Raw genomic sequence first — 22606 nt, forward strand, 5'->3', positions numbered from 1 at the left:
TCAAAAACAAGAATGTACGGCTGTATCGTGCGGAGCGGAACGTCGAACGGAAGATATAATATATTTGAAATGGTGTGGGTGTATGTTAAAGGGCACGTGAGTCACCGGTGAACGGGGTCTCATTGGGTTTCGTTGAGGTTTAGCTTCGGGTTCGGGTTTAGGTAAATTTTCCCTTCGGGGCTCTCGGTCCTTAATTCGTCTGTATATATCTCATTTCTGATATAGCGCGCTCTTCGAACTTATACTATTATCTATTTCTCCCCCCCCTCCTCCCCCCTCCTCGCCCTTTCTCTCTCTCGCTCCGCGACAATGCCTCGAAAATAGCGGCGTTTCGGGATCATGTTCATAAAATAATCCTATATAGCATTGTCGTTCGCCAAGAGGTGGGTGGACCTCCGATGCATAATATTTAGCTGACATGAGAACTTTTGTGTTGCCGTCAGCTGCCCTCCAGGATCCTCGGGCGCCCGTATTCATGACATTTGAAAGGGGATTAGAATTTCTAGGGTCCCGGCTGGCGTTTAGCTATCTCTATTCGTACGACCGCACCGAACCCCGTTGATATGTATATAGCGAGATCACGACGTCGAACCGATGCCCGCGATTCCGCCGGCCTCACGGCATGGCGCAACTTTCCATTTATACATGTATATACGTATATTCGTATATACCACACGTACGTACATCACACGTATTATACCGTGTATATGTCTCTCTGTGTAAACTCTCCACCTCTCATCTCCGCGTCTCCCGGAGGAGTCTACTCCTCTCGAACGTGCAATCCGCTCCCGCGACGTCGGTCGCGGGGGTCAGATCGAGTCGACCGAAACTCCTTCAACGAGAGACGGAGAAAAATGAAGGAAACGACGAGGGACGGGGATATGCGAAATTACGCGGGAAGTCGGGAACAGGCGCGATTTCGCGTAGAACGCACCCCCCCACCCCAAGAAAAGCTCGAGCTCGTTTGTCGCCACAAAAATGAATTTTCATTTCTGACGAACGTTTCGGATTTTTGGAAAAAAAAAAAACTTTCAGTCAACCCTTCATAATGCAGTAGGGTGTCAGCGGTACGGTTATTGGACGTCGGTAACGTCATCCCCGCGTAAAATACAATACACGGGGGTGGTTTTCGGTATAACTGCAGCATCCAGGACTCCCAGAGCTCATCGGTGGCCCGTACGTTAATGGAATGTATTAATAGAAAATGACCTGTGAAATTGGTCTAACGAACGGACGAGGGCCCCCCTGTCTACCTGCGCATGTACACCACACGCGTACACAGAGACACTCGCCGCGAACGTGCACAATATATCCCAAGCAAGTACCCATCACGAGCTTTAAACTTTCCGCGATAAATCTTGGCCGCTGAGTAACTCGGTAACCGGGTAAGTAAGTAAGTAAGTAAGTAAGTAAGTAAGTATATAAGTAAGTAAGGTACAAGTGAGTATGAGGATAAAAGTTCATCTTCCCTATCCTCTAGGTTTCTATCTCTATTTCTCTACGGTATAAAGTAAAGTCAGTATCCCGAGACGAGATGTTACCGTGTAATTAGAAGCGGTCTCAAATTATGGCAGGGTCGCTACCCCCCCCCCGTGCCTCCTGCCCCCAGGCTAACGCCTTGCCAAACTTTGAGTAATTCAAGTAATACGTGACTTCACTTTACTCGCAGCTTTCGAGCACTGACTGTGTGACCTATATATACATATATGTACGAATGCACCGCTCTGTGCACATTCGTACCACCTGATGTGATATACGAGCCGGATTCGTCGGGGATAGTCGGGAAAAATTCTCAAAAGATTCGAATAATTCGGGGACGAAATAGAAGAGGAATAGAGACGCGCGGTCCACGAAGCGAATGAAAAATTTACGTTCCGACAATAAGATTTACTCATTACAGCGTCGAGGTATAATTTAACGCGAAGTCCATTACGGACCGCGGTAATAATTCAGATCGGTAAGAGACGCGGTTAACGAAGCGCGCGCGGTCGATTATACAAGACACGTTGAAATATATTCAATTATAACCGTACAACATAACGATTCAATTATAATATTTTCATCTAGGTACCTATGTTGTACACGCGCGCATATATGTATGTACATACATAATGTACCGTGGACCGCAATGAATAATATCATTTAATCCGAGGACGAACTAACTATTCATTTTGGGATAGAATAGGGTAGACGAGACGGAATGGTATGTATTTTAATACGTGTTGTACCTCGCAATCGCGTGTTTCGCTCCGCAGCGCGCGACCCCGATGAACGATCAACGTTTTCTTTCTCCTCGATTTTTTTTTTCCCCCCTTCAATTTTTCTTTTCACTTTTACCACCTCGTTTTCTCGAGAGTTTTCGACGACGGTTCGACTACGTAAGTCTACGCGCGACACCCGTAAGGTTTTAAATAAATAGAAAGCGATGAAAAAACTCATCCCCTCAGAAGGGAAACGGAGAAAAATGAAGCAACGCGTGTCCTGCTGAGGCGGGGTGAATTTTCGGGAAAAATCAAAGGCTCTAAATCATCCGCGGATACTTGACTTCGCACGCGTTGCCGATCTTCGAAACTTAGCAGCGCTCGCGCTCCTCGTGTATTTCCGAGGAATCCAAGTACGCGCGTATAGGTATAGACGTATACCCGCGGACTCGCTCGTTCACCTTGTACCTCGCACTAGCGTTTAATTTTCACGGGTAAAGTTTCTCTGTTATGACCAAGTTTCAATTAATTTAGGGGAGAGCGAAGGTCGTATAATCTCGAGACCGTTCTTCGTTTACTGCGGAAACAGATGCCACTGCGTCTGCTTCGCGCGGGTACTCTCCGTACGTGCATCTGTATGTAACTCGGCGTCAACGTACGTGGAATCCTACGCTTAACACGTACAATACAAATATTCTATCGAATTCCACACACCGACCTTTGTTCCACTCGCGAGGACGTCGATCTCTCCACGTGAAACTGCCCCTATGCTCGCATGTGAAGTGGAGCGAACGCGTGTGGGACCCTTTCGAACCTGTGGACATTAATGTACGGGGTGGTAAGCAAAAATAGAGAGAACAAAAATGTGAAAAAGTAACGAGAACCAATGTTTTTTTTTTTCACAACGAAACAACAGCGACCGAATTTGACCGAACTGAGTTAGTTTTTTTTTTTTTCCTTCGACGAGGAACCAGAGGGTAGAATATTCGTCAGACTCGATCGACGAAGAAGAAATAAATCGACCCCCAATTCCGAAGGGTTGGGATCCGGTGTATTTTTTTCAGGCGGACTTAGCCGTCCGCGGGTCAAGGAGAATCACCTGGCGGAGAGTCGATATAAAATTCGGATCCACCCCGTAGTCGGACGTGCACCGGGTTAGGGTTATACCCATACGACTGTAATTGTCCAGCGGAGCTGGTGAGTGGCGGAGCAGAGATTACCGCGGCATAATTACCGGGGCAGGAGGTAGTTATAGTGTGCAATATACAGTAATACCCGGTTCGCACAGTTGAGCAACTCGCGTCTGTTTAATCTGCAATTAATGTTTCAAATTGCCATAAACCTCGGACAAACAGATGCCACTTATCAATGGCAGTGATATACCCTAAGCCAAGCTCGCCGCTCCGTGTTCCGACTACAGTGGAAAGAGCGAGAGAGCAACGGCGGAGGGCTAAAGCGTTGCGGATATCGTTGAATAGCCTCCCATTAGCAGAGTGAATAGAAATGCAGATGTGACCTCCGCAGCACATCCAACGGAGACATTTACCTACCTACCCGCGCGTCATACCTCCGCGCCAGATATGACTCCGCCTGCTCTTCTCTCCGCCCGCAGTTAACGTATTAACTGACCTGATCCCCGATTCCGTCGCAGCGTGCGTCGATCGCGGACCACTGTTCAAAAGTGGCCAGTCGGTCGGTTAATTGTTTCAAGGATGAGAAAGAGAAATGAAGAGAAGAGAAGAGAAGAAAAAAGAAAAAAAAAGCTCCGAAGCTTTTTGTTCGCGGCAACCGATCGTCGACCGCTGCTCCGCGGGAGTCTCACTTCGCACACGTATAACGGGCGCACTTATAACGTATGTGTAACATATAAATCTATTAAATTGGTAATTTAATACGAACGGGCGGATGTCCGGTCTTCAAGGAAACCGCGTAATCGTGTTAACGGTAATTACCTACGCTCTGCTCCGTTCACAGTCAAGAATCAAAGACCAGACTCCGCTGAGCGCTCAAGTACGAGGCATCGATGAGTAAACTACAAAGCAGGACGTCTGGAAGAGCAATTTGAGCTCAGCGGGGGGGCAAAAATTCATACCCCCCCAAGTTAGCCGGTCCGATTTCACACGACACTTTCTCCTCTATTTTCATTTTGTATCGTTAACTTTACTGATCGAAATTAAAAAAATTTCCCAACCAAATTACGAACCGGATCAATTTCGGCGTGCATCACCGTTGAATTAGGATTCTCGAATAAATTTTTCAACCCGTAGACTTCTTCCTGTTTCGTTTTTTTTTTCTTTTCTATCACCCAGACACTACGTTATATGTAGGTAGTAAAGGTTGTTTATAGCATCCACGTCGGCAGACAGCCTATTCCATTTTGTAAAGGGGTCAGAAGAAAATACGGTATCCAGCCCGGCATTGGTGTAAAAAAGAAAAATGAAAGAAAAAAAAAAAAAACACCCGTAAGAAACCAAACTGCAAGCGTATATATATAAGGAACATGAAGGTAGTGAAAGTTGGAGGGCAAGTATCTCGAGACTGGAACTATCTACTTAGGTGCTTTTATATTCAATACATTTGAGATGTGGGAAGGGTCGTTTTCCAGCACTCCCCAAGGAAAAACTCTATACGGTACCGGTATATCCTAGCGGTGTGCGTTCGACGGGGTCGGCGTCGGCGTAGGGTGTTCCGTGCAGAATAGCTTGCACCGTCTACTATTCCTCCCTCCCTCCCTCGCATCCCTAACCAACACCCGCGCCGCGACTGTATAGTATATAACATATTCAGTTCTATCGAAGGGCTAGCCCGGCCGCGACTTTGGCGTCGATGCCACTGGGGGGCAACGACAATTTATTACCCCTATTTTTCAGATGGAGACACATTATTTGCGTGTTATACACCGAATAAACATACGCGAGAAAATTACCGTCGTCAAAAGAAAGTAGGCGTATACACAGAGGTGTGTAGCAGATACGCACGTCGCGCTGTACGTGTATTCTACCCAGACCCACAGGGCCGCTGCCGAAGAGGGAGTCGACGTATAATATTATGAAGCTTTTCCCATATCCTTATCCATCCTTTTACAAATCTGCTCCCTTTTTTTCGTTCACCCTCCTCCGCTCCGTTCTCCTCATGCGAATGATATCGCGAATGTATAAACGACGCACGCCGCGTCCCATTATTTGCCGAAAGATACACGACCGCACAACCGCATATAACGTAAAGTACGTACGCACACGCGCACGTCGGTATCCCGAGTTTTTAATTTCACTTAATGGGAAATGAAGAAAAACGACGTATATCGAAAAAAAAGGTTGCCATTTTCAACCCGCTCTTTTTTAGCGACAAGGATCGAGTCGTCGGTTGATGACATATATAATGTTTGCGGGTTGTGAAAAGAGAGAAAAAGGGGTTTGTTCGTATTTTTTGTTTGTTTGTTTTTTTTTTTTTTTCTGTCTCCTCCTTTTTCTAATTATTAATTCAGTACTAATTAATTAGCGGTTAACGCTCGTTAGACGCTTACGATGGTGAATTATACAAATTTGTATTATCCTTCTGCATTCCTTTTAAATAAATTTGCAAAGACCGTGTGTATAGCTGCGTCGGGAAATGAAATTATTTTCTCGTTTCGTACTTTTAATTTCAATTTCTCTTTTGACCCCTCCCCGCCCTCCTCGGGGCTTCGCGTTTCCCTCTCTTCTTCCTTCCCTCGCTAGCTCGCTATACTACAGAACGTGTTTCATCCTCAAGATTTTCTCTCCGCGTATCTCCCCACCTTTCGTATCGTTCCATCTCGGTTCTCATCAAAGCTCTTTCGCGTTTTATTTATACGTACGCGCGAGCCGAGCCAATTTCAAACGCGATTCGATACAAGTATATGGTATGTAGAGGTGATAACAAAAAAAAAAAAAAAAAACAGAGCAAATCGATATTATAAAAGAAATATCATGTTTGACTCGAAACATTTTTTACAAACGACTTCGATTATTACACGTGTGTAGCGGGGTAGCTTGTGCGGTTGAAGGTAAAAAAAAAAAAAAAAGCACGTGAAGAGACGAAAAAAAAAAAAGTCGAACGAATAAATATAAAACTGGGACATTGTCAAATTGTCTTTTGATCGACCTTTGGCCAAATGTATATATGATACGGCCAATTAATCGTGCCGGAGTTGGGCAAATAACGATCCCAAACTAACCCCGAAGGCTTATAATATACGGTGAGGTATGTGGGCGTAATTGCATGTGATACATTCCCTATGTACCATTATATATACGAATACATTTATTGAAAAAAACCGACAAAGAGAAAAGAGAGAAAAAAAAAAAAAGAAGGGAAAGGGAACGAATTGGTGGACTGCCAACTCAATTTTCTCGAACAAGTCGAATCAAATATATTAGATAAAACATTACACGTTTCACCGAGAAAAACAAGTCTCGATTCTATAAAGTCTTCGTTATCTTCGGAATTCGAAAAATCGAATATTTTATCAATGCGATTCGCGGGACGGAGGTTAAACGACGTTCGTTTCGATGAATGAGAAAAAAAAAGAATCAACTGAAAGGAGATGAAATAAAAGAAAAAAAAAATTATACATGTACAAAACTGCAGGCTCGTGATGATCAGGGCCAGTGAAAAAAGAGGCGACGTCCGACGAATTTTATTTCAAGAGAGAGAGAGAAAAGGATAGAATTATAAATAAAACGAACGAGATAAAGACGGAAAAAAGAGTGATGGATCGCTCGCCTTGACCACGAATCCATTATCTCCACCGGTGCTATCCTGGAAGAATTCCAGTTTCATGCCTTCGTCCTCCTGCAGGACAATTAATCGTCGAAAACCGTTTCGTTCCTGCATGCGGGATTGACTATGTACCCTCGTTTGATATTGGCTGCGTGACAAGAACAATAGTTTTCACCTATATATATATAGGGTAATTTACTATAGAATAGGTATAAAAAAAAAACAAATCGTGCGCGTAATCGCGACCATCCCCTGCCCCACGTATTCGGGTCAAACATTTCGACGGACTAGAACGAATTTTTTTCTCCTCTCTTCATTCAATTTTTTTTGCGACCCATTTTTCAAATTCTCTCAATCATTTTGAGAAAAAAAAAATTCTTCAAACGACGAGCCATCGATCGACCCTCTGGTAGAGTAGATATCGATCGACCGTACGGGTGTAATTAACGTGCGCTAATCGTCGAAAAAAACATTGCTGGTACCAGAAGAAAAAAAAAAGAAAATGGAATGAGATAAAATTTATATGAAAGAATAAAGGAGACAGGTAATGATAGGAATAACCAGTGTTTTGTGTGGCCACATCTAGATAAATGAAAAAAAATCCACGCCCACTCGTTACAAACGACGTCCATTCGAAGATGAAAAAAAAAAGGAAAACTTGTGGAATTTACGTATGCGAGGCATGTGAGGACAAGACATAAAACGAAGTTTGATATTACGTATAAATTCGAACGCGCACGCGACTTCTTGGAAGCCTTTCCCTTTCCTTCCGCGGTGCGTACGAGGTAAAATATTATATTATTTATAATACCTATATTTTTACCCGTGATGTAAAAGGAAAACTTTCATTTTTTCATCCACTTTTCCTCACCCCCGAAGTCACGTTCTGTCTTTTTCACCGTTTCTCTGTCGCTGTGCGGTAAACGAGAAATTTCGATGAATTTCAAAATTCAGACTCTCTCTTTCTTCAACTAGAGCGAAATATTTATTTCATCCACCGAAATCGAACCACCCGACGTTCAACGTTCGAGAAGTTGACTTTCGTTGCGCAGGTCGCGAGCCGTGAGATCGCTTTGTAACCATCTTTTTGCCGTGCGACGAGAAACTTTGACGGGAAAATAAGGTCGCCGAACGTCGAATAGGTTGCCGTTAAGTAATTCGATTGTCAGCGCGTTATTGAGTGTATAAACCGCATGAATTCAAAGGAGATCGAACGTCGAGATGGTCGTAGTTTCTTAACAATGTATATATTTATATACAACGATCGTTTATACGCGGGATGTTCGGAGATAAAGAGAGAATCTCGTTTTCTCCGATGGTTTCGCGATGCGGATACGACGGAGACAAACTCTCGGTTTCCGCAAGGACTTTGACGTGCGATTGATGCTTCGCAATTAGTATAAAGCCCCGCAGCGGTCCGCCGTTTCTCTGACAGTCGAACGAACACTATCCGTCTATATCCATCGTCCGTCTCACGGTACAGTTTCGAGTGTTGCAACTAACGGATCAAATATTCAAACACAACTCGATACGTCCGAAACTCCGGCGGACTCGACGGAGTCGCGGCAGTCGTCCGATGAATTAAATCCGACGATCGAGCCGACCGAAGACGTTCGCTATTTTCAAAGGAAATCGAAACTCAATTTACCCACATTGTGCGCACGGGTGTAGAAAAACGCACGTGAAATAAAAAACGAACGGAGACAAAGAAAAAGGGACAACGGTATCCACACGACGACCCCCAGCGGGTGGAGGAATGTTTCGAAATTAGCCGAAATACATTCGGGGTTGATTAATGAACGAGTCATTAACTTTCTCTCTCTCTCTCTCTCCCAACCTGCCCCTCCGTTCATCCAACGTTGCAAAGACCCCTCGAGTATCCCGTTCAGGTTAATACTTACGGTGCCCGAAAAATTCTCGCGGGAAACGAATCGAGATCTTGATTAATGGTTGGGCTACGCCAGATTTTTTTTTTTCTTCTCTCTCTCTCTTTATTTCTTTTTTTCATCCGCTTATTATTTTCCTTATTACATCGTTTTGTTGTTTTTCCGTTTCTTTATTTATTCTCCGTCGAGATTCATCCCGACGATCCACTCGTCGGGATGAGATGGTATGCTCACAATAAAAAAACTTGGAACGTGTTTTGTATTTCATCCTAATTACCTATTCGTCTTTTTCTTCACCTTGATCGAACGGGGGTAGTTAATTTGGAGACACTTTTTTCGGGGAGAGTGTACATACGGACGGCGGTGAGAAGATGATGGAATTACGGGCCATTCGGGGGGGGTTGAATAATTTTAATAAACGTAGCGTGTTTGCGTGTATATAAGTTGACAAATTTATATTACCCGCGTATTTCTCTTTTGTGGTTGCGTATAATACTAAACATTTTACTTAGGCTTACACGGTCGTGCGGTAAAGGAGCTGAGTAGTTAGGGGATGTGCGGTGAAATTTTCGTTAGAAAATAGAAGTAAAGAGGGGGAGGGATACGAAGGGACGGAGAGAGAGCGGAGGACCGACTTTAGTCCTTTTAGCCTGGAATAATGTCAACCATTACCGGGGGCCCCACGAGGACTCGCCCGGGTCTTCTACCACTGCCACTATTATACTTTCGCGACTTCGTCCCCCCCCCCACCCCACCCCCCACCCCCCACCTTTATCCAAACTCTGCCATGGTCTTAAATTATCACTGTAATTATACCGTACATCATAAAGATAAAAGCATTATAAGAGTTACCCCTCTACATTGCGGTGTACACTTGCAGCGTGTGAAAGGGATGTTTCGGGATTTATCATTTTTGTTTCTTTTTTACGAGTGGAAAAAATGGTTCAAAATGCTGTTGTATATACTCATTAACTTTTTTTTTTTTTTTTCAGTCTCGCGAACAATGAGATTCATTGCGGAAAATTTCTCATCATTCTCAATTTGATCGATTTTTTATTCCGGATTCAAGAAACGTTTCCATCACCGAACTACTTATCGTCAGCTGGTGTGCGCTGATGTGCGGCAGCAGAAGCGAAAGAGAGTAGGACGAGAATTAAGGAAATTCTCGCACAGCTAGTGAACGGAGTGTTCGCGAATTCGACGCGCGGTTGTACTTTTACCGTAACAACCGTGTCCCCCACGCACGCGTGGTGTGTCTACATATTTGTGTTGCACCCGACGAAGTTTTTCAACATTTCTGCCGAGTCACCACCTCGCAACAATCCCTCGTTTCAAAGGTTTTTAGCTTTCGAGGTACGCGTCGATCGTGTGGGTTGGTAGGTATTTATACACATTCACACACACACGTCCACGGGGCTGTCGTCGTCGCGTAGAGTCGCGCGATTCGAGTTGCAAAAAGAGAAGAGAGCGAGGAAAAGAGAAAAACAGGAAAAAACTTCAAACAGTACTGCATAATGCATCTCCCGTTCTACCGCTTCCTAGCAACCCTTCAAATAAAAAGCTTTCAGCCAGCTAACTTTTACCGTGCGCGTGGCGTCCCATGACTACACCGGTGAAGATCGCCTCTGTTCCGACTCTCCTTATTTTTCTCCACGTCCTTCTCTCTCTCCCTCTCCTTTTTTACTTTATTTTTTTTTTATTTTTTTTTTTCTCTATTTCCACCGTAAGTGAAACTATACACGCGTCTAGTAGTCGAACGTTACGGATGTTCGCAATATACGAGGAAGTCGCGATTCGATACATTCGCGTACGGTGAAAGAGATTAAAAAAATCAGGGCAGCTCACACGTAGCGGTTACGATATTTTTTTTTTTCCCTCTCCTCCCCCCAAAGATTACGTGCCTGATGGTCGCCAAATCGTACCGGCGGGGTTAGGCCGCTGCACGCGCAGAAATGGAACCGGGCTTCGGGAAATAAAAGGGAAAACCACTTTTACAATAAACTCTGCGGCAGCGACTCCCTTCCCGTTTTCAATTGCTTTGAGTGGTTGTCCACGGTCCAGCGCAGTCCTTCTCCCGTTACACGAACTATTCTGCAGCGGCAGCGGCGGCGGCAGGACCACTCGCACACGAAAGTCTGCACCCCCCGCCCGTATCACGTGCGTCGCGCCCCGTTGCGTGTGTCGACTGCATTCGCGTATTCCCCTTTTCTATTCCCTCCACGTTCTTTTTTTTTTTTTTTTATTATTTTTGCATTCTCGTTCCTTTCTTGCCCTGCGTTTTATCCCTTTGTCTTCCACTATTTTTTACTTTCATTTTCTCTCCGCGCCGCTTAGTACCGCACGAAGAAAAAAAAGAAAAAAAACAGGGAGAAAGTGCAGAGCGCAATGAAGTGGAAACGGCTACGGACATGAACTACCGTATGGCGAGATTAGATTTCTTCAATTTCTTGCCATTTTTTTCGGGTGTCATTGAAAATGACATTGGTCGATCGAACTCGTGCGATTATTGGTATTCCTATCACTTGTAAAACAGAGTCGGTCCGTCGAAGTTCCTGTCAATTTATGCGGACAGTGACAGCTGGAGCGGTGCTCGCCGCGTGAGTCAGATAGTGCGATATTATGTTCAAGGGGTAGAAAATTGCGAAGTTTATTTGTTTTCCATACGTACAAGTGTGTCGGTCTTACAGGTTGACGCTAAGACCGGACTGCGAACGATATAGAGAGTCCGTTAAGTGAATTAAGTGAGTCACGATGGCGCAACTTAGCCCTTATACTACCCTCATCGCGGACCACCCATTACCTACGGGCCATTGGTCCTCCGCATCGGACCGGAGGGCCACCCGCCGCATTGGTCTAATTTCGTAATGCCTTTCTCAACCGCCTGCGCCACTCCGTTTATTCGAGAACAGAAAAAAAAAACAAAAAAACAAAAAAACAAATCCTAGAAAAAAAACAAAAAAAGGGAAATTATCGTGCCTCGAATCTTGTTCTTCGTACCGCCGTTTACGCGCAGACAAAATCCGACGCCATCATCCCTACCACCCGACTACTACCCACCGCCATTAATCTCACTCAACATATGCTACTTCCTGCATCTCTCAGATTTAATAAATTTAATGACTCCGCGTTATTTTATTTTATTTATTCATTTTCTCGTCTTTTTCGACATTGAAATTCGGGAGCACGCTTTCGTTATCGACAGATATTTGCCGTTGATACAAACAAGTTTACGAACGTTTGCACAGGAATCAAGAGGTCGGGTTACCGTCGAACGTAGCGCGTATACATATACCTATATGTATACGAATGCAAAGGAGAGATCGTAGAGTGCAGCGCGAGCGAATGGCGTTAATTTATTTCACAAAGCAATTTAGATAATCCCTCGGAGGTTGTGTTTGGCTTAATCAGAGGGGATCTCCTGTCCATAAAACAGAGGGGAGAGTGCATATGCCGATGGATACCTATACCTCCCTGCATTCGCCCTACGCGTTCGGCATTCCCCGTGTAACGCGCCTCGCCAAAGGGATGACGAGAGGGGGTTGAGGAGATTCCTGCAGGAGTGTCTAAACTACCGTGTATAATGCGGCGATGCCCAACGGACGTCGGGCCGCAATAGCCGACAGCCTTCTGCTCTTTGCTTCTTTTTCAGTTAACTCCCTGCACTTCGGCCCCTTATTCGTATTCCCTACCTCCCTTTTTCCCGCCCTCCCGTTAACGTTTGCGTAGATATACCCGCGCCCCATATGCTCGCTCGTACACAGTCGCCGAGTCCTTATCTTAACTGATATCCCTGGGAAATCAAGTGAACCCTTTTAATTTACATAAACACAATTAGTCCCCGCGCATTAAATTATTCAAAACGTACAATGCGACCATCAAACTAACGTCATTGCTATACCGTGCGATACGGCGGAGCTGGAGGTCCTTCGAAATGAGCCAGTCAAAATTCAGGCTATCACCGTTAAACGGAACCCCGCCTCCGCGCGCAACGTCTACCTTAAGGTCAAAATCGTCCCCGAAAGGCGAATAGTTGCCGGATCGTATCTGATCTTATTTAAATTTATAAAACAGTTTTGACGCTCGGCTCGCCGTCGTTACACGTATGCCGCTCGCGCCGCCGGCCCTTCGAATCCCGGATCGGGATCTTTGTATTTTGGGTGCCCTTCGTTCGTGCCGCGCGACCTATCTCGCGCGTCGCGCGCGTGGCTATCGCATTCGGAATTTAATCACTTCACACAATAGTTACGCTCTGCCTACGAGCCTGCCTAAAGGGCCGGGGGGAGGGGGGGGGGGGGGGTAGCGGAGCGCCCTTATTGTAAAGCCGATGCCGTGACCGTGAATAATGCTGATGAATGATCCGTGATGGTTACACTCCCATTTTGCTCTTATATAATTTTAGATTGTTATTGGACCTCGCGATCGAAACCCATACGCGACGAACTCCTCCCTCTACAGGGGTCGACCTTTCTTCTCTCGACTCTCCATATTTACACTCTCTGCTTTTTCACGATAACCGACGATTTCGATGGGAAATATTATATCGTTGAGGGAATGTCTCGGAATCTACATCGAGGGCCGCCCCTTGTTTTTTTTTTTTTCTCTTTTTTTTTCTCGTACCTTCGACAGGAATGCACCGGAGTCACGCGATGTGGGTGAGCAAGAGTTTTTCACTCCGTATCTCGAATTTTCAATTTTTCATCTTCTCATCGGCCAAAATTTGCTAACCGAATCGATTCTGCGCCGTGTTCGGAGCGAAATATTGAGTAGCCCTAATTCGGTGGACGGATTATCTTCTCGTTGAAATCGTTATCGAGAGTTATGAATAATGAATCTCCCATCACCGTTGAAATGACGAGACTCTTCGGACGTGGAGAGTGTTACGTACACGATACGTGATTCTCCCGATCGGTCGAAGAATAATTAATAGTCTGAGCATAGGCAAGGAGTTCCTGCGGCTAACGTCATCACTCCGGAAACACTTCCTGAGGCGAGCGAGAACGAAAAATGGACAAAAAAAAAGGGGCACGTGATGACGGCTGAGCTATCCACGTACCCGCTTACATATCCCATCCGAATCCGAATACGTCGAGGACCAAGAAACAGAAGGGCGTAACCCGCGAAAATTACCGCGTATAATTATGCAAACGAAATGTAACGCGAAAAGAATTATTTTTAGCAAATTTATTCAAATCATAAAACAAAAAATGGAACAATTAGACACAACTTTGGTGTAATTGACATGAAACATCCCATACATGGTGGATAATTCGATCGACGTACGTACTTTAATTCGAAACTAGTCTGAAAGCAGAAATTAAACTACTAGCTAATTTATTGGATATGACTAGTGTAGGTATATTATGAGTCAAAGTGGGTTGAGGGTGACCGAGCTTTGAAATTTCTTGAGTAGCACGAGCTGTATAAATTCTCAATTAAAGTCGCATTTCAACTAGATTTTCAATCGCGACGTGATATATGTTCGTTTAATAGCTGCGGTTTTAACTTTTCTATCAGCAAATGAAAAAAAAAGGAACAAGAACGAGAAAATCGATGGGAAAGAAAAAGAAGTACTTGTTCATAAATTCCTTCGTTATCAATTTCATTTTTCTTCAGTCGTCTGATTTTTTTTTTTCTTTGTATCGTACCCCGCGAACGTATTGCGTGAATTTGTTTTTCAATTTTCAATTTTTTTCTTCTTAGTTTTCACGTTTCGCGTGATATTTTTCAATTAAAACCCCTGTACAGTGAGTGGTTTAATATTTATATAATATAATTTATGACGTGAGTGAACGGAAAAAAAAGAAACAACCACAGTGTGCGTACGCGTTTATCAATTGGCCTAATTAGAGCTTGTAAGGTAGGTAGGAAAAAAAACCAGAAAAAAAAATCTCATCTAAAAAAAGGAGAAGAAAAATTTGAAATGAATTAAGAATGAGAAAATAAAAATGCGTAACGATATAACAGCTGAAAATGAGTGAAATAAATAAAATAAAATACTGTAACGTACGTAGGTATTACGTACATAAAGTGAGAGGAGAATTAATATTTAACATATTATATGTATATATCTAAATCTAATCTGTAGTTCTGACAGGAATGTAACTTTGAAATGAAAATGCACGCAGAGTAGGCAGGTATATACTCGGATACGTACAGAGCGAGCGGGGCACTTTCTGATGGACAGGTGAGGGAGCTTATAAATATTCAGTATTATATGTATATCTCTCCTACCTACCTACCTACCCACCTACCTACCTATGGAACGGTGAAATAACGAAGCACGCGACAGTAAAGGCATTTCTTATCATCGCGCACAAACCGACGCGGACGCGTGACACGGTGCAGGCTGGCTGTATGTGTGCTACACCCGCGACCCTTGGGCGACACCGAACAACGTGAATATAGCAGCGAATAATAGCGGCGAACCAGAAACCAGAAACCAGAAACCAGAAACCGCAATCACTTTTAGATCTCGGTATATTTAACCTGCACCCCCCGCGAACTTACGGGGCAAATGCTGTGCTTATTTCTCTGTCTCTCTTTCCTCCACTTTTTCCCTTTCTTTTATTTCTCTCTTTTATTTCTCTCGCGTTGTCTGCTGCATTCGAGTAGCGCCCCGAGTATTATCTCACGCATTGCATTACCTGTGTAAGTAATTACGTGATATACTTACGTATATATACACGTACGTAGTTACGTACATTTACGCAGAAGGATTATTTTATCCTACAAACTAAATCTACCCTTATAATGTACAAGGAGAGCTAAGAAATGGCAATTTCTTTGATTAATGACGCGCCTTTGTACGATTAATTTTATCACCCCGTGCTGCACATGCAAAGAATTAAATTAACATACGAAATAATACAAGCCCTTGTTCGAATCGGTTTTTTATATTGGGCTTTTCATTCCAAATCGCTCGCCAAAATTGGAATAGCGAAAGAAATTCAAATTTTCGTTTTCATTTTTTCTCCCTTGTCCGTCGAGATTCTCTTAACTTGAATAATTGATTTTCAAAATTCTTCGCTTCTATGTGGAAAGAAAAGAAAATTATAAAACGCAAAATCTGAATTTCACCTCACTTTGCCCCGGTCCAGTTTTCGAACGGTTGAATTTTTTTTATTACTCAAGAAATGCCCTGTGCACACACGCATCGAAATAGAGCTGCGTCAGTAAGCTCCGTAAAAGTCACTTGAAAAAATAATATCGATATAAATCTTATGGCGAACATAAAAAATTTTATAGTTTCCCGTACCAACTCCCATATATGCAACAATTACAATTGAAACATCTGAATCAAAAAAAAAAACCACCACTCTATTGTACAACAGAAAGAAAATTTTTCACCAGCTAAAACAAAACGATGCTGATTCTTCGGACTTTTTTTTGCCATTTATTGCATCGTTCTTTTTCAACCAATTGCCTTTAAAATGAATAGAATTTAATTACAAAATCGGATATTATAATAAGTAGGTGGTAATATTTGTTCAACGTACATTATAAATATGAAAAATGATCGCTTCTCTGAAGTTAATATTTTTCTTTTCATTCTCTCGTTCGTATGATTTCTGCTAACGTTTCGTGTGCGTGTTCGTGAACGTTGACGTGTCGCGTGTTGGTCGTGAACGACCATGCGGAAAAAAATATATAAGTATATGAGGGAAAAATTTTCCTGCACGGGAAGATAATGTACACATACATGCGTACAAATACAAGTGTGTAATATATATAAAGCAGTTATACGTATAAGTATAACACACGCGACACAAAGTAGTCAGTACACCGTCGTCGAGGACGTTCACGCGATATAATATTCCACTGCCCAAATACATGTGCAATAATAGTAATAATAATAATAACAACAACGATATCAGGTGTATACGAGATGTGCGATAATTCGTTGAATAATTGAAATGGAAAACTGGATAATATTAATGATATTAAAAAAAAAGAATAAAATAACATAAAATACGAAAAGTGTGGAGGACCCGGCATTGATGTCTCCATACTTTAGTATACAGTCGTTATGCGATCATACGTTATTTTATTCTCCACGTTCTGAATTTCGTCATAATTAAAAAAAAAAACAAAAAGAAGACAAGTTACAAGATCGAGTATATAATACTAGATATGTAGTGTAACTATAGACGTGTGCATGGATAAAATAGACAACAGGGCAAAGGCGGACAGTAAAAAATACCGCGCGATTCGTCACCCCGCTGAACTAGTCGCGATGTTATTCTATACGTGCGTTATGTACGTACATCCACGTGATCTCCACAGAACGCCCTGCTCGAGACGCCCACGTGACAGAGGACAGGTGTTCCCATTAACAAAATACCACGAGATATTTCGGTCAGTCGTACCGCGGTATGGAAACGCCAGAGATGTACACCCTCATAAATTGGTTTGCCAAGAAATATATTTAAAGACAAAAGAGAATAAAAAAATCAGGAATGAAAGAACAAAAAAAAAAAAGAAAACAATCCAAAGGGACTAAAGAAGAGGAGGAGAAATCACACTCTCGCCAAGCAGGAAAGAGATACTCCGGTCACTTTCTTTATCCCTGTACCAAAAAGAAAAAAGAAAGATGAAAATTCGGGGCTGATGGTAACTATACAAAAAAAAAAAATGATGGAAAAAAGAATCCAATTTCTACAGTTTAATCCGAATGAACATAATAATTCATGCGTATCTCCGGGTTAGTAGAAATTTTAATTTATGTATGCGGGTAATATCGGCGATTTTCTTTCTTTCTTTTTTCTTTTTAATATTTACTGTACCGTTTCTGCTTCTTTTTTTTTTTTTTTTTGTTATTCGTTTCGCGCACACGTGGCGCAAGATGAGATGAGTTTTTACTTTTTGATTCGTACACACAGGCGGTAGTATTATACGTATTCGGTTTTAGAGAGCTATTTTCCAGCTCCAATCGCACACGGTAGCGCATTGTGTGTGATGAGAGTTTACCACCGTTTCCTCCTACGCTTTTACAGTGTTAATATTTAATTTTCTATTCCTCATCCGCGGGTATACTCTAGGTATATATCTGTGTGTATAAAACACACCCACACACACACGCACGTTACACCGGTATACATAAGACAGAAGTTTTGTCGACTCGCGTTTCTCCGCTTCCAAATCTCTTCTCTCCCAATTCACGGTGTACGTACACGGGGGTGCGGGCTTTTATTCTTCGTCGAGCTTTCCTCTTCCCTCCAATTATTTTCTATTTCGATGTTTCACGAGATTCATTTCTACGGGGAGTATATTTTCGATATTGCCACTCGGTGCGGGGCGTCTTTGTGCCCTCACCCTCGTCGAAGGGGTAGATAATGCGGGGAGAGAGGTGAAGAGTTCTTGGACCGTTACGAGGGACCTTGGACGTTAGACGGTAAAGGGTATATGTAAGGTGTACCTAAGACCTGCCGTTTGGTCCTCGCGTGTTAGAGTCTGGAGAACTTGAGGTTCGCCTCAACTAATGTCGGCACTCGAGAGACTCGTGGGTTCCATGGATGTTCGCGTAAGTTCTAAACCCTTTACCGATTCACGACGCCTTGTATAACCTCTCATTAAGTTACTTGTCCACTGCGACTTACCGTACACGTATACCGCGCCGAGCTGAATCTCTCGGACATCTTGATTTGATTCGCTCGTAATTGCACTTTAACCTATCGCTTCGTTTCCACCCCTAACTCTGCACCCGGCACATCTCGTCTACTCCGTGTTCCTGCGCTCGGGTCGAAAGTTCGGAAAAGTTAAAAAAAAAAAAAAAAACGGCGGAGTTTTGAGCTATCTCTAGAAGAGAGAAGAAGAAAAAAAAAAAAAAAAAAAACTGAACGAAATCCATCAGAAGCAATAGCGAGTCTTCGAGGATTTGTGTAGATTATAGCGAGCTACTTGAGGCGCGCAACGTCATTTCCTATGTACTATGGAATTTTTCGAATTTTTATCACGCGATAGCACTTCTACGAAATGGAGTTGGATGAGCTTATAGGTATACCCCGTATGACTAGATATCATCTTTTTGCATCCGAATTTCATCCGCGGGATAAAGCCAGGATATATTTATACATATATTCTGGGCGATATATCGAACGGGGATACTCGAAAATATCATCGACTATATTCTATATAAATTTCCCCTCCGCGGTGCGATGTAATTTTAACGGATAAACCATGACCGTGCGTTTGTCGTGAGGAGTCGAAGTTCTCGCCGTTAGACGATCGAACGATCGATGCGAGCAAACGAGGCGAAATTTAGTTTGCCACCAAAATTTTAATGCCGGTGAAGGTGCGGTGGTTCGGCGGGAGGGGATGGATCCTCGAAAAAGATGAAGATGACGATGAAGAAGAAGAAGAAGAAGCGGTGGAAGAAGAATAAGAAGAAGTCAGTGGAGCGGGAATGATATTGTGTTCCATACACTACCGACTTCCATTTTGTATTATATTACACTCCCGAAGCGTTCAATGAAATTGGGGGTTCTAAGGTTCCATTTTATTCCCATCTTAAAATTCTCGGAAAGACGATACTCGACAAATTGAATGTTTGGAAAGCAGCACTTATCGTCTTACCCTCGCGTTCCCCCAGCAGTCTTCGCAGTACCTTGTTCTCCGTTCCTCTCGTCTCTCTCTTCCTCCAATTTCCACCTTATTTTTCAAGTAAAAACGAGTACAACGATACCTCCGTTTCCCTTTCATTCTCTCTTCTGTACATCCATCTTACGGGTCTCCGTGCACACTTGTCGTCTTTTCTTTTCTTTCTTTTCATCCCCTACGCCACCCACCTGACCGCTTTTTCATCTTGAGTGCAAGGAGTCTACGACATTCGTCGGTAAGAAATATTTCTGTTCAAATCCGTAATTCTCTTCCAAAAATAACGATCCAAGATTCAAACGTTTTTCGAAAGTGGAGCACCTTCGAGAAGGTAGTAATTTTTTTTCTGCCGAATCCGCAGTGGGATACGAAATAGTCGAAATTATTTTCTTCCCTCAGTTAAGCTTTCTTCTCACAATTAGCTCGAAAAAATTCTTGATTAAATATAATTTTGTTCGTCGGTAATAGGCACGTTTCACTCTTGTGTTCGTAGAGAAACGTGGCTAATGCGGGTTCTAGAGCTTCGTGAGCACAACGATCCGTTGATCCATCTCAGATTGCATCTTCTCAACCACCTTTGATAACGCTCTGATATTCGACCTTATGTAAATTTCACGTACAGCAGGTACTCGCGTGTGTGTGACTAATCGCGTGTACGATCGTGTAGAAAATTGTTTCAGAGGTAATCACGGAATTGCGTTAGCCTTCGAGGATCATTAGCGGCTGTGGTTTAAAAGGAATCGATTATGGAGGAAGTGAACCGACAGAAAGAAAAATTCATCTCGAGAAAAAAGCTCCCGAACTCGTCGCGATTCATAAAGTTCTTTTCATTACTCTACACGTCGTACAATGTCCGGAAAGTTTTGATAGAATTTTCTCCGAAATCTGAATTATTTTTCCCACAAGTTTTCCGCCAAAAAGCTCCACATCTCCGGGGCAAAAGCTTCGGTACGGTGCCGCCATCTTTCGCAACACCGACCTACTCCGAAGGGAGCTTGCAAAATCTATCGGATCTCGGTTACTCGAAAAGCTCTAGTTTCAGCGCACCAAAACCACCCGAATCCAATTTTTTTCCCCCTCGAGATTCGCTTCGATTCGCAATTTTAATGCACAAAATGTCGATGTGTATAAATTTTTCTTAATAAACTTTCGATGGGATATAACATCGATTTTTTTTCTTTCTTATTCGAACCACCTGTAACAAGTCCTCATAGATATATAATTCATCGTACGTACTGTTTTTGCATTGTAGGTTGAAAGAAGAAAGAGAAACGTTAGGAAATAAAATGTAGTTTGTGTCCCCGCGTTTATATCTCGCAGCGTCGTTTACGCACGTGTACATGCGCCTATATATAACGCAGTTTCCGTAACCTTCGCAGTAGCCATATAATTGAAAATCACTGTAATCCAATATTTCACCCTCGGATTTGCGGCACCCTACATACAACGTATGTACGATATAAAACTATACATATACGTATATCCCACCGCACTATCTCAACGTGGCTTAAGTCTCAAAGTCTCGCCTCGGATCGCGGTGAGGAAGTCAGAGAGCTTTGAGATCCTACGAACTACCCTAGTGCGGAAAAAGCGACCTGCAGTCGCCCCGGGCCAATAAGACAATACCCAGCTTACACGTATATATATATATATATATGGCATACGTATCGTACGTTCTTCCGAAGTCTATTGTATAACTATATAATGTTATGTCTAAACATACGTGAAAAATAAACACGTATAATACACACACCCGCACACATTCACTTCACGCACACACGTTCACTTTACGGTAAATCCCGAGCCTCCCTCACGTCGTACATAAACCTTAGACCGAACTTGCGCTCGTACAATATCCGTAATGGTAATTTGCTTTTTTATATATTTCTGCCACATTCGGTGGATCTTGAAAGAAAAAAAAATCACTCCTCTTTCATACGTACCGTTGTACGTATTTGTTGGGTTACGACTTACAGGGTCATTTCTCACGACGAGAACAAATCCGAGTTTTTTGAGTACGTCGGGGTGTAACGGTGGACGCCGTGACGACCCTATATTTTTCCCTACGTCGATGGGCGTATTTTACGTTGGGGAAATTCCAAAATTCATCACACTAATTTACCTGTCCTATAGATAAATTTTTGTAGTTGAAACCGATTTTATTTCACCTGCATTTAATTTTGAGAGTAAAATCAGTGTCTACCCTGGTGTAATATGCGCGCGGAGTACTAAAATAAAAGAAAGAATTGCTGGGGGGTATTGAGGATTATTTTGTTTGTTCGGCTATTGATGTATATCTAAATATATCCTATGGCTTATAATGAATAATTGTAATGATGACGATTCATAAATCTCAAAAATAACGGCACCCTATAAAACAATATACCTATATTCGCCCGTATACGGTGAACACGTTCGATCTTTCGGTCTTCTTAAGTGAAGTAAAGCAACCCTCTAGGGTGGCATCTATTTTATAAGACTGAGAAATATTGGCAGCATCAATAATGGTTTATCTCGAATACAAATTGCCCCCGTCTGTTGAACGGCGCAAAGGGACTCGCGACGGAGAGGGAGAGAGAAAAAAAGAAAAATAGAGAGAAAGAGGGAGGAAAAGAGACCGCCTTAAGAAAACACCCTTAATCCGTCGCTATACTGAAGGAGAAGATCGTGAAGTGTGCAGGGGTGTTGTGGGACGCGGGTCCTTTAACTCCATCTCTCTATTCCCAACGGGAGATGGCGCCGCGTCTTTACCTTATATACCACCCCGAAACGCAACCCCATCTCCGAGATCCCAGGGGGGAACAACAACCGAAAAATTAATTCTACATCTCGTTCTTTCAGAGGGTTCTCCACGGTGCATTTTTATGATTACAATTTTTCAACAAACGCGTTCCGATATATTCTTTTAGCTTTTTTTTTTCTCCGATAAAGCAGAGTTATCAATTTGATTTGATCCCGATAAAATCAATGAGAATAAAAGAAAAAAAAAAACAGACAATGAAATTAGATTGATCAGGTGGGCAAAGAGTTGGAAATTGAAAGTTTTTCATCCACGAACGTTTCGATGAAAATATCACTCAAACTCTGGCTGTTAATGGTACGGAAGAGCACCAAAGTGGCACAGAATGATAAATCGTACCGGAGGACACTGGACGCACGTTGGCTCCGAACCGAAAGCCGTGCGTT

General features: G+C 42.9%; 1 protein-coding gene across 1 annotated transcript in view; it reads right to left on the reverse strand.

The window, feature by feature from the left end:
- Positions 1–22606, reverse strand: part of LOC105689291 (discoidin domain-containing receptor 2-like) — a 158094-nt gene that overhangs the window by 115087 nt on the left and 20401 nt on the right. Inside the window, exon 2 of the mRNA XM_025747198.2 lies at positions 2920–3015. The gene's annotated coding sequence lies outside the window, so the exon portion shown is untranslated. The remainder of the gene's footprint in view (positions 1–2919; positions 3016–22606) is intronic.

This window comes from Athalia rosae, chromosome 3, assembly GCF_917208135.1.
Source record: "Athalia rosae chromosome 3, iyAthRosa1.1, whole genome shotgun sequence".
Lineage (NCBI taxonomy): Eukaryota > Metazoa > Arthropoda > Insecta > Hymenoptera > Athaliidae > Athalia > Athalia rosae.